This window comes from Elephas maximus, chromosome 19 (genome assembly GCF_024166365.1).
Source record: "Elephas maximus indicus isolate mEleMax1 chromosome 19, mEleMax1 primary haplotype, whole genome shotgun sequence".
NCBI lineage: Eukaryota > Metazoa > Chordata > Mammalia > Proboscidea > Elephantidae > Elephas > Elephas maximus.
The window spans coordinates 41176617-41194127 of NC_064837.1; positions in this window are offsets into that span (position 1 = coordinate 41176617).

Genomic DNA, 17511 nt, shown 5'->3' on the forward strand with positions numbered 1-17511 from the left:
TCAAATCCATATATAAGAATGTAGAGAAATAGAAAAATTATTTTTTTTATATTGTTTACAACAAAGATGGACTAGAAAAACATGAACACAGCATCATCCATACCAGAATGGTCTAAATTTTTTTTTAATTAAATATTTTGAAACCCAATAATGATTTGCACATCTGAAAGCAAAACTGCTTTGATTGAACTAAGGGCAGGGGTGCTGAATATAATCAAAGCAGCCCTGTGGTTGCCCTGGAAGCACCTTTGAAGGCTCTTAGGGCATCACACAAAATAATGTTTGAAAATGACACATTGCGTTATAGACCCATTTATCAATTGCATCATTGATTCAATAAGTTTCTCTTTGGTATTTTCTAATTACTAGTTACCAAAATAAATAGTCCCATTATGGATTCTTAAAGCTTCAACATTTTTATTATTATATAATATTGCCAATTCATTTTTTTTCTTTAAACTCACACTAACCTGTATACTTGGAAAGACTTTGTATCAGTCGTTCATACCTTACAACGAAAGTAGCTGCAGTCCCTTTCCAATTGTAGTTGCATACTAACCATTTTCTCTCTCAGGATTGTTTCAAAGGCTCTTTCTATTGTAAGATATTAACAAATGGGATAGATAGTGAAATGGATGTTTAGAATCTAATGTTTCTTATTTCATCTACTGTCTTAGGCTGGGGTCTCTAGAGAAACAAAACCAGTGAAGCATATCTGTATCTACATCTACATCTATATATCTATATATCTGTATATCCATATATCTATATGGAAACCCTGGTGGCATAGTGGTTAAGTGCTACGGCTGCTAACCAAAGGGTCAGCAGTTCAAATCCACCAGGCGTTCCTTGGAAACTCTATGGGCAGTTCCACTCTGTCCTGTAGGGTCACTATGTGTTGGAATCGACTAGACAGCACTGGGTCTGGGTTATATATCTATATATCTGTATCTATGGGGAGCGGGAAAGATTTATCTAAAGGAAATGGCTCACACAGGTATAGAGGCTGGCAGGTACCAAGTCTGTGGGTCAAGCATCAGGCTGGAGACTTCTCCTGAATTGTGTAGCTGCAGGAGCTGATGAACCCAAGACCAGGAGGTCAGATGGCAGATCACTGGCTCACAGGCAGCAGAGGCAATGAATCCCAAGATCAGCAGGTAAGCTGCTAGCTCAAGTCCCAAGAATCAGAGGCCAGATGATGACAAGCTGGATGCAAGATCTAGAGTGAGACCCTTGCTGGAATATCCATTTATTTCCAGAGCAGGTCATACCCACAAGGAAACTTCCTTTCAATTGTTTGGCTGCTTATAGCAGATCTCATCCTGAAGTTGATTACATCATTACATAACTGCCAAATTACATCATTACATAATTGTCAGACTACGTCGTAACTGCCGAACTACTAAAACCATGGCCCAGCCAAGTTGACACACAACCTTAATCATCACACTTACCTTAATCCATCTACACTTAATGCCCAGTCCATACAAAAACCAAACCAAACCCATTGCCATTGAGTCGATTCTGACTCATAGTGACCTTATAGGGCAGAGTAGAATTGCCCCATGGAGTTTTCAAGGAGCGCCTGGTGGATTTGAACTGCTGACCTTTATGGTTAGCAGCCGTAGCTCTTAAACATTACACCACCAGAGTTTCCAATCCGTACAACAGAATTTTATTTTTTTGTTCCCATAGTTTGGAGGAAGAGACACAAACTTCTTGGAATCATGTAAAAACTAGAGCCAATCCACTGTACTGATGGCTGTTTTCCATGAATGCCAAAGGTTCTACCACCATGCTTCAGGAGTTTTGCAAACTTCTGGTACAGATTTCACTTGATTAACATTCTTTTAATATGTTACCTACTGTAATTAAACTACTATGATAAAAAAAAAAAAATTAGCCTGTACACTCAAATGGTTGCTTAGCAGTTTTTAACATACAGGAGACCAGCAAAATATTGATGTGATGCCAGGAACACATTTGAAAGAGCTTTGAGTGGGAGTTTTTCAACTATCTTATACTTATAATTTCCTTTGAATGAAACATTGAAAAGGATTGCTATAAGTCTACATTTTGTTCGATTTAAGGCTTCCTAATTCACAAAAACAAAAAAATTCTACTGCTCATTCTTTTTTTTTTTTTCAAACACCTATCCATTTATCTTCTTACAGGAATTTGTCCAAGTTGGAAAAGCAAAAAGCTATTTCTTTAAAAAATTCTGAAATTCTTGACTTCTGGCATTCCAATCCTCTAAGGCATGATAGTCTACCAAATGATTCTTTGTGTCCACCTTATCCTTTGTTGTACTACAAGAGACGTGATGGAGAAGGAAAATACAGTGCACGTGAAGGTTTTTATCTCCGGATTCCATTCCAAAAGAACCATTTAATGGGTCCATCACTGGGAAGATGTCTCTCATATAGTTCATTTTTTTTAAAAAAAGTGGTATATCCCAAGCATCTTTCTCTTGGCTATAGTACTTTCTTAAAGCAGTGAAAAACAAAACTGTCTAAGCCCTGGTGGTGCGGTGGTTAAGTGCTTGGCTGCTAACCAAAATGTCAGCAGTTAGAAATCCACCAGCAGCTGCTTGGAAATTCTATGGGGCAGATCTACTGTGTCCTATAGTGTCACTGTGAGTCAGAATTGACCCGACAGCAGCTAACAACAACAACAAACAAACAAACAAAAATAAAGAGCCAGCTAGGCACCTCAAAAAAAAAAAAGTAATCAAAATTTTAACATTAGTGGATTTTCAACCCTGGCTGACCTGTTTTTTTTTTTTTTAACTTCATTTTAAAAATCAAAATAACATATAAAGTAGAAAAAAATAATATAATGAACCTAGGGTATCTGTCCCCCAGCTTCAACAATTTTCAACTCACGGCAAAATTGTTTCACTCCCAACCACATCCTCTCCTGCTACCCATGATTATTTTAAAGCGAATTCTAGACACTACATAATTTCATTTGTAAATATTGCATTGTGACTCAAAAAAAAAAAAAAGAAACAAACAAGCAACAACAAAAACACATAACCACAATGCCATCATCACACTTGTATTAGTTGTCTATTGCTGTATGACAAATTACCACAAAACTTAGTGGTTGAAATTGATGGTTAAATCTAGAGACTTGATCAGATTCAGGTTCAATTTCTTTTTCTTTTCTTTGACTTACGGTAAAATTCTTGTACCAGTCTTGGGTCCAATAGGGACCCAGAAACCACACTCGGTATTTCAGCAGAAGTAACAACTACAGAGAGACCCTGGTGGTGCAATACAAAAAGTTAAGCACTTGGCTACTAACTGAAAAGTTGGCCCACCCAGCAGGTGGCTTTGAGTCAAAATTGACTTCACAGCATCTGACAACAACTACTACTACTACAGACACCATCCCTAGGCATGGGAGACACGGGGAAGAGATTGGGGTGACAGAATCTGGAACTGTGGAGCTGGGGCTCAGATTTTTCTTTATTATTATTATTATTTGCAATTTTTTAAAGTTTGTGCTTTTTTTTTTTAATAACTGAGCTTAAAGTGAACGTTTACAAATCAAGTCAGTCTGTCACATATAAGCTTATATACACCTTACTCCAGTCTCTCCTTTCGTGACAATTTTGCCAATTTCTAACCCTCTCTACCCTCCCATCTCCCCTCCAGACAGGAGATGCCAACACAGTCTCAAGTGTCCACCTGATACAAGTAGCTCACTCTTGATCAGTATCTCTCTCCTACCCATTGTCCAGTCCCTTCCATGTCTGATGAGTTGTCTTCGGGAATGGTTCCTGTCCTGGGCCAACAGAAGGTTTGGGGACCATGACCGCTGGGATTCTTCTAGTCTCAGTCAGACCATTAAGTCTGGTCTTTTCATGAGAATTTGGGGTCTGCATCCCACTGATCTCCTGCTCCCTCAGGGGTTCTCTGTTGTGCTCCCTGTCAGGTGACCTGTTTGTTTTTTGTTGCTATAGGGGAATGATCAACAATTGACATAAACTATTGCTCACTGGCTTTTCTCAACTCCCACCCTCCCATTTCCCAAATAACAGGCTGACTGACTTCTGTCTGAGAGAGGTACTACCTTGGGTCGTGAACATATGATAGAGATAAAGAATGTGCAATGAGTCCTTTCCCTCTCTCTTGAGATGATCCAACATTGAAAAATCACAGCTGAAAAAAGCTCTGTCTGGCCGATAGTTTCCATGTAAATTACAATAATTTACTTAGCCTTTCATGTGGAAGAGAAATAAAAGCACATCCTCTAGTATTTTCTTTTGTTGTATAAAACAAACTTGATCAAACCGGAAAGAAGAATTTGGAAAGCAGAGTTTTTTTTTATTGTTGCTGACCCTTTGAAAAGTATCACACTTACAAATATGATATGTAGAACCAGTTTAAATGTCAGTTAGAACATGTGCAGGAAAACACACACACACAGAGAACGCACAATCTGATGGGACATCCTCCAGCATCAGTATCGACGTTTTCTCTTATGTTATTTCTATGATGTGTTGACATATTAACATCTAATGCAGACTTGAGTCCCTGGGTGGTGCAAACAGTTGAATGTTTGACTGCTAGGAATTGAAAGGCTAGTGGTTTGAGCCTACCCAGAGGGGCCTCAGAAAACAAGCCTGGTGATAGGTTCCGAAAGGTCACAGCCTTGAAAACCCTATGGAGCAGTTCTACTCTGCACACATGGTGTCACCATGAGTCAGAGTTGAGTCGATGGCAACTAGCAACAACAAGACCAATGCAAAGTTAGGAACATTAGATTAAAGCAAAACATCCTAATAACAGAAAATGATTTCACTTGAAATTAAAATGTCCAGAGTGGTTTATGCTTAACTCAAATGCAAGCTTTAATAGTCCATCTCATCTGGTTGCGACAGAGAACTTGTTGGCAAAGCAGCTTCTAACACCAAGTCCTTCCTTATTAACTCCCTTTCATACACCCCTTCTCCCTTTCTCCCTTGTAGTGCTGCAATTTCCAGGGGATGCTGATGATATTTCTTAAAATGGGGGAGAAGGGTATGTATGAAACTTACTTTTGCTAGCAAATGTGTTAAAATAGCTGTCATACCAAACCAAGTGTATCAGTGATTACCCACAAACCAAAGAAATCCTGCTCTGAATGAGAAAGACATCTTCACACCGTGCTGCTTTGTATACCATGAACTCAGTTGTCAGTTATCATCAGTCTCTGGAAGATGAATTGTGTGCATGTCTGTCTTTAAAGATTCTGGAGCTGTTGAGTGATTATTGCAAAACAGGGAAATACTTAGTACAGATGGAAAGTCATCCCCAGTTGTGGTTCAGACAGATGGTCTTTGGAATCTAATTCGGGGAGCTGTGAGACATGTGTGAGAGCTAGTTGCCCATATAGCAGTTGCTGTTAAGGATGTGAAGCTGCTCAGAAATGCAACAGTCTTATAGATGCTTCTGGTTGGCTTTTCCCTTCTTTATTCCCTTAGGATTTTTGTTTCTGTTAGGTGCCCTAAAGTCAATTTTTAATTCACAGTGACCTCATGTGACAGAGTAAAACTGCCCCATAGCACTTCCTGGGCTGTCATCTTTTCAGAGGCAGATTGCCAGATCTTTCTCCTGTGGAGATGCTGGGTAGGTTTGAAATGCCAACCTTTCTATTAGCAGCTAAGCACTTAGCCATTGCACCACCAAGGATCCTCCCTTAGATTAGTGTGTATCTAATGTTACCTTTGGGAGGATTGGGTAAAAGATTGCCCTTTCTCTGTAGTGACCATTCTCTTAAGAGTCAGAAATACTTAGGAAAAAAAGAAAAAACTTTGTTACTGAAAGCACGGTCTATGAACCAGGTGCGTTGGCATCACCTGGGAACTTGCTATAATGTGGAATCCCAGGTCCTACTCTAGGTCTGTTGTTGTTGTTAGGTGCTGTCCAGTTGGTTCCGACTCATAGCGACCCTATATACAACAGAGTAAAACGTGCCCAATCGTGGGCCATCCTCACAATCGTTGCTGTTTGAGCCCATTGCTGCAGCTACTGTGTTAATCCATCTTGTTGATAGTCTTCCTCTTTTTCACTGACCCTCTGTTTTTACCAAGCATGATGTCCTTCTCCAGGGACTGGTCTCTCGTCATAACATATCCAAAGAAAGTGAGATGAAGTCTTGCCATCTCGCTTCTAAAGAGCACTCTGGCTGTACTTCTTCCAAGATAGATTTGTTCATTCTTCTGGCAGTCCATGGTATAGCCAGTATTCTTTGCCAACACCATAATTCAAAGGCATCAATCAACTCTTCTTTGGTTTACCTTATTCATTGTCCAGCTTTCACATGCTTTATGAAGTAAGTGAAAACACCAAGGCTTGGGTCAGGCACACCTTAGTCCTCAAAGTGACATCTTTGCTTTTTAACACTTAAGAGGTCTTTTACAGCAGACTTGCCCAATGTAATGAGTTCTTTGAATTAGAATCTGCATTTTAACAAGATCCCTAGGTGGTCCCTATTCCTGGGAAGTTTGAGGGGCACTTCTTTAAATATCATCTAATTGTGTTTCTGCTTTTACAGAGGAACTGGCAGAGAAACTATTTCATGTGTCCAGTGTCACAAAGGTAATCAGCAGCATGATGGGAACTGGAAACCTCAGGTAGTGGTGGAAGCAATGTTTTGACCATTACAATGCAGCAGAAGTGCCACCGTATCAGCTTTGAGCCTGGAGCTCAAGGGGCCTTGCAGGTTCTACTCTTGCTGATCTTGGAACTCAGTGACCATCAAGCAAACAGTCAGGATTAGCCTGCTGGGGTTGAAAGGCCTTGCAGAGAAAGGCTTAGCCGTTGTAGATGCCCTAGCTGAGGCCATTATAAACTAGCCAGCCTGTCTACCAACTGATGGCAGATGTATGAGTAGGTCCAACCAAAATCAAGCAAGCCCAGCCAGACCAAAAAAAATACCAGACTGAGCCCAGCCCTAACTGTTGACAGGAAGACATAAACAGTTATTGTTTTAAAGCTCCTAAGTTCCAAGGTGGTTTGTTGCACAACAAATGTTGCTTCATATAATTTCTATAAGATTCCATTCCTTTTTTAGTTTTGATTTTTACTGTATTCAGATAATGTAAAAGTATCTTTATGTCATATTATGTGTGTATTGTTTTCTATATTGAATTTGAACATTGAAGTTGAACACTTCAGTAATATATTTTTATTGATCTTTATGAAAAAGAAGAAAAAAATTGAACTTCCTTTGAGATTGGTCATTTTGTAATTGTAGATCAAATGTTACAACTGTAAGAATTCTTTGGAGTTCTAGGCACATACTGTTTAGTGAACATTTCCATTTTTCTTCACTTTGCACACCATTCTCTCAGGTAGGTTCTTTCGTGCAACTTTACTAGATTCTTATTTTATCCCTCAAGGATGCTTAGAGAGCTTTACTTCAGTGAAGATACTTGATGCCATCTTACCCTTTTTCAGACTTTTCTGTGTTCACTCCTGAAGCATCTGTGTGCAACGTTTTGACCTCTAACATCTGATACAGAGAATTGGCTTGTCCTCAGACAGTCAGTTTCATCATATGATTTACCGCTTCTGAACTTTCCTGAAATTGAAGGCATCTTTCAAAGATAGAGAAGAAGTTTTGTTTTCATCTAAGTTTCCCTACCCTTCCCCCTACGCTGTATGACCCTGGTTATGAACATGTCCCAACTAGCTATTTCAGAGTCACAACTGGTGTTAAAACGTCTACTCTCCTATCACCCGCCCACTCCATTTATCATCACCATGCAAACCTGAAGCTCTCAGGACCTAACTCTACTTTTACAGTTTCTGCTGTTTATTTCAAATCTCCTTCATCATGATATCAAATTAATGCCTAAAATTCCTGCATTTTGACTTACTGTTCTCTATGGCTTAAATGCCTCATATTTAATTTCTCTTTGTTTTCTTCTGTTGTTGTTGTGTGCCATCGAGTTGATTCCAACTCATGTTACAGAACACAACTACCCTATAAGTTTTCCTTGGCTGTAGTATTTACAGAACCTGATTGGCAGCTGGGGGAGTTCTAAGAGATGTCCTTTCAGTTAGCAGCCAAGCACTTAACCATTAAACCACCAGAGCTTCTTCTTCGTATTCTAAAATCTTAATATTTTTATCATTTATTCCTGAAACACATTGAGTTTCTAAATGGTTAGAGTATATTTAGCTATAAGTACTTAAACACTGGATGATCAGGGACATATTCAATAAAGATATTTAATGATCTGATATAAAATAAAATATGGAATTGTCAAATCTAGGGTTACTTCAGTGACTCACTGATATCATAAAGAATTTGTTCTTTTAATCTTTTTCCTCCATTGTTCTCAGTACGTTGGTTTTTATCCTCAGGTTTACCACCCTATGGTCACAAAATGTCTACCACAGTTTCTAGCAACATATTCTCAAATATCAGTATCCAAAGCACAAATGAGGAAAACGGCTTTCTATTAGTGTGTTCTCTCTTTTTGTCAAGGAAAATATATCTCTCAGAAGACCCTCAAATAGATTTCGGTTTATATGCCATTGATCCAGAGTATGTCTGTCAAGGATTTAGTTGTGTCCTCCCAAAATCTGTGTCAACTTGGCTAGGCCACGATTCCCAGTATTGTGTGGTTGTCCTCCGTTTTGTGCTCTGATATAATTTTTCTCCATTTTGTGATGTTGTTATTGTTAGGAGCCATAGAGTTGGTTCCCATTTTGTGATTTGTGTTGTAAATCCTAACCTCCATATGTTAATGGGAACCCTGGTGGTGCAGTGGTTAAGAGATCATCTGCTAAACAAAAGGTCAGCAGTTTGAATCCACTAACCACTCCTTGGAAACCCTATGGGGTTTTGGATATGCTAATGAGGCATGATTAGGATGGATTGTATCTTGAGTCACATCCTTACAAGAGGACATGACTCAAGTCCTGCCCTTACTCAAGTCACCACCCTTACTCAGGCAACACCCTTACTTGAATTACATCTTTTATCTTACAAGACATAAAAGGAAAGGGAAATAAGCAGAGAGGAGACGCCTGACTGCCGCCAAGAAAGAAGAGCTGGGAGCAAAGCACATCTTTTGGACCTGGGGTCGCTGCACTGAGAATCTCCTAGACCCAGGGGAAGGTTGATGCCAAGACACATGGAGCTCTCCAAGGAACACCAGGTCCACAGATGTTGAAAGGGTACAGGGACCTTCCCCCAGAGCCAACAGAGAAAGATATACTTCCCCTAGACCTGGCAGCCTGAATATGGACTTTTAGCTTCCTAACCTGTGAGAGAATAAATTTCTGTTTGTTAAAGCCATCCACTTGTGGTATTTCTGTTACAGCAGCACTAGATGACTAAGACGGTGTGAGACACCAGACTCTTCACCAGTGGTGTGCAGACTTGCGTGCCTAGGTCAAATCCCCACCACCGCCACCTACATTTTTTTGTTTTTTTTTTTTTTTAGTTTTTATAGATTTTGTTGTGCTTTAAGTGAAAGTTTACAAATCAAGTCAGTCTCTCACACAAAAACTTATATCCACCTTGCTACATACTCCCAATTACTCTCCCCCTAAAGAGACAGCCCACTCTCTCCCTCCACTCTCTCTTTTCGTGTCCATTTCATCAGTTTCTAACACCCTCTACCCTCTCATCTCCCCTCTAGGCAGGAGATGCCAACAGAGTCTCAAGTGTCCACCTGATCCAAAAAGATCATTCCTCACCAGCATCCCTCTCCAACCCATTGTCCAGTCCAATCCATGTCTGAAGAGTTGGCTTCAGGAATGGTTCCTGTCCTGGGGCAACAGAAGGCCTGGGGGCCATGACCACCAGGGTCCTTCTAGTCTCAGTCAGACCATTACTTCTGGTCTTTTTATGAGAAATTGGGGTCTGCATCCCACTGTTCTCCTGCTCCCTCAGGGGTTCTCTGTTGTGCTCCCTATCACAGCAGTCATCGGTTGTGGCCAGGCACCATCTAGTTCTTCTCGTCTCAGGATGATGTAGTCTCTGGTTTATGTGGCCCTTTCTCTAGGGCTAGTAATTGCCTTCTGTCCTTGGTGTTCTTCATTCTCCTTTGATCCAGGTGAGTTGAGACCAATCGATGCATCTTAGATGGCTAATTGCTAGTGTTTAAAACCCCAGACACCACTCTTCAAAGTGGGATGCAGAATGTTTTCTTAATAGATTTTATTATGCCAGTTAACTTAGATATCCCTTGAAACCTTGGTCCCCAAACCCCTGCCCCTGCTATACTCGTCTTCGAAGCATTCAGTTTATTCAGGAAACTTCTTTGCTTTTGGTTTAGTCCAGTTGGGCTGACCTCCCCTGTATTGTGTGTTGTATTTCCCTTCATCTAAAGTAGTTCTTATCTACTATCTAATTAGTGAATACCCCTCTCGTACTCTCCCTCCCTCCCCCCTCTCGTAACCACAAAAGAATGTTTTCTTCTCAGTTTAAACTGTTTCTCAAGTTCTTATGATAGTGGTCCTATATAATATTTGACCTTTTGCAACTGACTAATTTCACTTAGCATAATGCCTTCCAGGTTCCTCCATGTTATGAAATGTTTCACAGATTCCTCATTGTTCTTTACCTATGCGTAGTATTCCATTGTGTGAATATACCACAATTTATTTATCCATTCATCCCTTGATGGGCACCTTGGTTGCTTCCATCTTTTTGCTATTGTAAACAGTGCTGTAGTGAACATGGGTGTGCATATATCTGTTTGTGTAAAGGCTCTTATTTCTCTAGGATATATTCCAAGGAGTGGGATTGCTAGATCATATAGTAGTTCTAGTTCTAGCTTTTTAAGGAAGTGCCAAATCAATTTCCAAAGTGGTTGTACCATTTGACATTCCCACCAGCAGTGCATAAGTGTTCCAATCTCTCCACAGCCTCTCCAACATTTACTCTTTTGTGTTTTTTGCATTAATGCCAGCCTTGTTGGAGTGAGATGGAATCTCATTGTAGTTTTGATCTGCATTTCTCTAATGGCTAATGATCATGAACATTTCCTCATGTATCTCTTAGCTACCTGAATGTCTTCTTTAGTGAAGTGTCTATTCATATCTTTCGCCCATTTTTTAATTGGGTTATTTGTCTTTTTGCAGTTGAGTTTTTGCAGTATCAATAAGATTTTAGAGATCAGGCACTGATCAGAAATGTCATAGCTAAAAACTTTTTTCCAGTCTGTAGGTAGTCTTTTTACTCTTCTGGTGAAGTCTTTGGATGAGCATAGGTGTTTGATTTTTAGGAGATCCCAGTTATCTAGTTTTTCTTCTGCATTCTTAATAATGTTTTGTATACTGTTTATGCCATATATTAGGGCTCCTAATGTTGTCCCTATTTTTTCTTCCATGGTCTTTATCATTTTAGATTTTATATTTAGGTCTTTGATCCATCTTGAGTTCATTTTTGTGCATGGTGTGAGGTATGGGTCTTGTTTCATTTTTTCGCAGATGGATATCCAGTTATGCCAGCACCATTTGTTAGAAAGACTGTCTTTTCCCCATTTAACTGTTTTGGGGCCTTTGTCAAATATCAACTGCTCATATGTGGATGCATTTATATCTGGGTTCTCAATTCTGTTCCATTGGTCTATGCATCTGTTGTTGTACCAGTAGCAGGCTGTTTTGACTACTGTGGCAGTATAATAGGTTCTAAAATCAGGTAAAGGAAGGTCTCCCACTTTGTTCTTCTTTTTCATTAATGCCTTATTTATCTGGGGCCCCTTTTCTTCCATATGAAGTTGATGATTTGTTTCTCCATCTCATTAAAGAATGTCGTTGCAATTTGGATCAGAGTTGCATTAAATGTATAGATACCTTTTGGTAGAATAGACATTTTTATAATGTTAAGTCTTCCTATCCATGAGCAAGGTATGTTTTCCCACTTATGTAAGTCTCTTGGTTTCTTGCAGGAGTGTACTGTAGTTTTCTTTGTATGTCTTTTACATCTCTGGTAAGATTTATTCCTAAGTATTTTATCTTCTTGGGGGCTACTATAAATGGCATTGTTTTGGTGATTTCCTCTTCAATGTTCTTTTTGTTGGTGTAGAGGATTTTTGTATGTTTGTCTTGTATCCCGATACTCTGCTGAACTCTTCTATTAGTTTCAGTAGTTTTCTGGAGGATTCCTTAGGGTTTTCTGTGTACAAGATCATGTCATCTGCAAATAGAGATACTTTTACTTTTTCCTTGCCAGTCTGGATGCCCTTTATTTCTTTATCTTGCCTAATTGCTCTGGCTACGACCTCCAACACAATGTTGAATAAGAGCGGTGATAGAGGTCATCCTTGTCTGGTTCCCCATGTCAGGGAGAATGCTTTCAGGCTGTCTCCATTTGGGGTGATGCTGGCTGTTGGCTTTGTATAAATGCCCTTTATTATGTTGAGGAATTTTCCTTCTATTCCTATCTTGCTGAGAGTTTGTATCATGAATGGGTGTTGAACTTTGTCAAATGCCTTTTCTGCATCAATTGATAAAATCATGTGATTCTTGTCTTTTGTTTTATTTATGTGGTGGATTACATTAATTGGTTTTCTAATATGGTGAATTATTTTTTTGATACGTTGTTGAATTCTATTGGTTAGAATTTTGTTGAGGATTTTTGCGACTACGTTCACGAGGGATATAGGTCTATAATTTTCTTTTCTTGTGGTGTCTTTACCTGGTTTTGGTATCAGGGATATGGTGGCTTCATAGAATGAGTTTGGTAGTATTCCATCCTTTTCTATGCTCTGAAATACCTTTAGTAGTAGTGGTGTTAACTTTTCTCTGAAAGTTTGGTAGAACTCTGCGGTGAAGCTGCCCGGACCAGAGCTTTTTTTTTGTTGGGTGTTTTTTTTGATTACCTTTTCAATCTCTTCTGTTGTTATGGGTCTATTTAGCTGTTCTACCTCTGTTTGTGTTAGTTTAGGTAGGTAGTGTGTTTCTAGGAATTCATCCATTTCTTCTAGGCTTTCTAATTTGTTTGAGTATAATTTTTCATAGTAATCTGATACGATTCTTTTTATCTCAGTTGCATCTGTTGTAATATCGTCCATCTCATTTCTTATTTGGGTTATTTGCTTCCCCTCCTGTTTTTCTTTTGTCAGTTTGGCCAGTGGTTTATCAATTTTGTTGATTTTCTCAAAAAAACAGCTTTTGGTCTTGTTATTTCTTTGAATTGTTTTTCTGTTTTCTATTTCATTTAGTTCAGCTCTAATTTTTATTATTTATTTTCTTCTGGTGCCTGTGGGTTTCTTTTGTTACTCTTTCTATTTATTCAAGTTGTAGGGATAATTCTTTGATTTGGGCCCTTTCTTCTTTTTGTATGTGTGCATTTATTGATATAAATTGGCCTATGAGCACCACTTTTGCTGTGTCCCAAAGGTTCTGATAGGAAATGTTTTCATTCCCATTAGATTCTCTGAATTTCTTTATTCCATCCTTAATGTCTTCTATAATCCAGTCTTTTTTAAGCAGGGCATTGTTCAGTTTCCAAGTGTTTGATTTCTTTTCCTATTATTGATTTCCACTCTTATGGCCTTATGGTCAGAGAAGATGGTTTGTAATAGTTCAGTGTTTTGGATTCTGCTAAGGCTTGCTTTGTGCCCTAATGTGTGGTCTATTTTCGAGTAAGTTCCATATGCACTAGAAAAGAAAGTATACTTGGTTGCTTTTGGGTGGAGTGTTCTGTATATGTTCATGAGGTGAAGTGGGTTGATCGTGGCATTTAGATCTTACGTGTCTTTATTGAGCTTCTTTCTGGATGTCCTGTCCTTCACCAAAAGTGGTGTGTTGAAGTCTCCTACTATTATTGTGGAGCTGTCTATCTCACTTTTCAATGCAAATAAAGTTTGTTTTATGTATCTTGTATCCCTGTCATTGGGTGTATAATATTTAATATGGTTATATCTTCTTGGTGTATATTTCCTTTAATCATTATATAGTATCCTTCCTTATCCTTTATGATGGATTTAAATTTAAAGTCTATTTTGTCAGAAATTAATATTGCCACTCCTGCTCTTTTTTGATTGTTGTTTGCTCGATATATTTTTTTCCATTTTTTGAGTTTTAGTTTGTGTTTCTAAGTCTCAGGTGTGTCTCTTGTAGGCAGCGTATAGATGTATCTTGTTTTTTAATCCATTCTGCCACTCTCTCTTTATTGGTGCATTTGGTCCTTTTACATTCAGGGTAATTATGGATAGATATGAATTTGGTGCTATCATTTTGATATCTTTTTTTGTGTGTTGTTGACAGTTTCTTTTATGTGCTGAGTAGATTATCTTTATATATTTTCCTTTCCTCATGTTTGTTGTTAATTTTCTTTCTGCTGAGTCTCTATTTTTTTCTTGTATTTTATTTTGGTGAGTAGTATAGTTTGTCTCCTTTGTGGTTACCTAATTATTTATCCCTATTTTTCTAAATTTAAATGTAACTTTTATTTCCTTGTATCACCGTATCTTTCTCTCCATATGGAAGGTGTATGATTACATTCCTTAGTCCCTCTTTTTATTTTAATGTTGTCTTCTTTTATATATTAACATCGTTGTTACCCTGTTTGGGGCTTTTTTTACAATCTTGCTTTGTTTTTTTTTTTTTGGATTTCCCTGTCTGGGTTGACTTCTGGTTGCTCTGCCCAGTGTTCTAGTCTTGCACTGATACCTGATATTATTGGTTTTCTAACCAAAGAACTCCCTTTAGTATTTCTTGTAGTTTTGGTTTGGTTTTTATGAATTCCCTAAATTTGTGTTTATCTGGAAATGTCTTTATTTCACCTTCATATTTAAGAGACAGTTTTGATGGATATATGATTCTTGGCAGGCAATTTTTTTCCTTCATTTTTTAAAATATGTCATCCCATTGCCTTCTTGCTTGCATGGTTTCTGCCGAGTAGCCTGAGCTTATTCTTATTACTCTCCTTTGTAGGGGACTTTTCGTTTATCCCTTGCTGCTCTTGTAATTCTCTCTTTATCTTTGGTTTTGGCAAGTTTGATTATAATATGTCTTGATGACTTTCTTTTAAGATCTACCTTATGTGGAGTTTGACGAGCATCTTGGATAGATATTTTCTCATCTTTCACGATAGCAGGGAAGTTTTCTGCCAACAAATCTTCAACAATTTTCTCTGTATTTTCTGTTATCCTCCCTGTTCTGGTACTCCATTCACTCATAGGTTATTTCTCTTGATAGAGTCCCACATGATTCTTAAGGTTTCTTCATTTTTTTTATTTCTTTTATCTGATTTTTCTTCAAATATATTAGTGCCAAGTGATTTATCTTCGAGTTCAGAAATTCTAGCTTCTACTTGCTCAATTCTGGTCCTCTGACTTTCTTTTGAGTTGTCTAATTCTGTAATTTTATTGTTAATCTTCTGAATTTCTGATTGCTGTCTGTGGATTTTTCCAGCTTATTAAACTTCATTGTGTTCCTGAATAATCATTCTAATTTCTTCAGTTGCTTTATCTGTGTGTTCCTTGGCTTGTTCTACATATTGCCTCATTTCCTTCCTGATGTCTTGAAGGGTTCTGTATATTAAACTTTTGTATTCTGCATCTGGTAATTCCAGGAATGCACTTTCATCTAGAAGATCCCTGGATTTTTTGTTTTGAGAGCCTGTTGAGGTGATCATGATCTGTTCCTTTATGTGACTTGATATTGACTGTTCTCTCCGAGCCATCTATAAGTTATTGTATTATTTTATGCTTGCTTACTGTGTTGTAGCTGCTTGCTTTGTTTTCTTTTGGTACACACCTATGTGTTGCTTGAGTGAGCTAGCTTGATTATTTTCGCCTTTGGAGCTCTGACATCCTGTCCAAAGATGGCTAGACTTGTTATCCGTTATATCAGTCTAGGAGTCCATTCAGTTTTCTCGTATGAATTCAGCTCAAGTTTCGAGGTAGGTGATCATCAAGTGTGTGGTACAGGCTCTGTCCTAGACTCTTAGAGGGGCAGGGGTGTTTGGCATATATACTGGTATCTGATTGCAGCAGGGGGTCATGCTGTGAACAAGGCAGAGGGCTGAGAACCGACCCTCAAGTGTCTCTGAGAAAAGCCAATCCCTGTTCCCCAGAGCATGCAGGTGGGTGGGTTCTGCAGATGGACCGTAGTTACCCAGAGTTTTTGGTTGTAAGGACTGGGAGATACCAGTAATCTTTGGACCCCTGTCATGGGTGGCTACCAGTCCTTAGGTCCCTGATGTGGGTAGGTTTAATAGGCAAAACAATGTCAAACATCAAACACCCACCTCTCCACTGCACAGTTGAAATAGTTGGGGTTTGCCAGCAAGGGCCTATTCTCCCGAAATAGGCCCACATAGGTCCGTGCAGAAGGGACAGGTGCTCAAAGTCCACAGATGGTTTATGCCTGGACAGGAGCTGCTTCTGTCCTGAGCTCCCCCAGTTAGTGGGGCTAGCAAATTATCTTTTCCCCCAGTTGCAAATTTTTTTCCTTCCCCAAGCCCGGGTGGATGGCTCTAGGTGCTCAGTAGGGCCGATCTCAGGCCCGGGGAATTCAGCCACTGAAGCTGGTGTGGGGGCGGAGGGGGCACCTTAAAATATCCACAAGTACTTAGCTTTTGCCGAGAGTGCCATTGCTGTCCAGTTCCGGAGGTGTGAGTAGGCTGTGAGGCTGGCTGCTTCTCCTTGAGGAAACTGCGGGGAACACTGGTACCAGCCTACTGCTGCTGCTCCAGGAGTAATGCCTGAGGACTCCACGCGATTCAGGTCTGGTAACTCCTCTCTGCTTCTGAATGGTCTATTCCTCCCCTTGCCCCTCAGTTCATTTTCTAAGCTTGCCTTTGAAGCTCAGGGCTCCCAGCTTGTCACAAATATACTAGTTTCACTTGTTTTTTGGGGTCTTTGTTGTAAAGAGGGCTCACTGGAAGCATATGTCTATTCCACCATCTTGGCTCCCACCACCTACCATTTTTTTTTTAATTAACTTTTCCTGAGCTTCAAGTGAACGTTTACAAATCAAGTCAGACTGTCACATATAAGTTTATATACACCTTACTTCGTTCTCCCACTTGCTCTCCCCCTAATGAGTCAGCCCTTCCAGTCTCTCCTTTCGTGACAATTTTGCCAGCTTCCAACTCTCTCTATCCTCCCATCCCCACTCCAGACAGGAGATGCCAACACAGTCTCAAGTGTCCACCTGATATCATTAGCTCAGTCTTCATCAGCATCTCTCTCCTACCCACTGTCCAGTCCCTTTCATGACTGCTGAGTTGTCTTCGGGAATGGTTCCTGTCCTGGTCCAACTGAAGGTTTGGGGACCATGACCGCGGGAATTCCTCTAGTCTCAGTCAGACCATTAAGTATGGTCTTTTTGTGAGAATTTGGGGTCTGCATCCCACTGTTCTCCTGCTACCTCAGGGGTTCTCTGTTGTGCTCCCTGTCAGGGCAGTCATCAGTTGTGGCCGGGCACCAACTAGTTCTTCTGGTCTCAGGATGATGTAAGTCTCTAGTTCATGTGGCCCTTTCTGTCTCTTGGGCTCTTAGTTATCGTGTGACCTTGGTGTTCTTCATTCTCCTTTGATCCA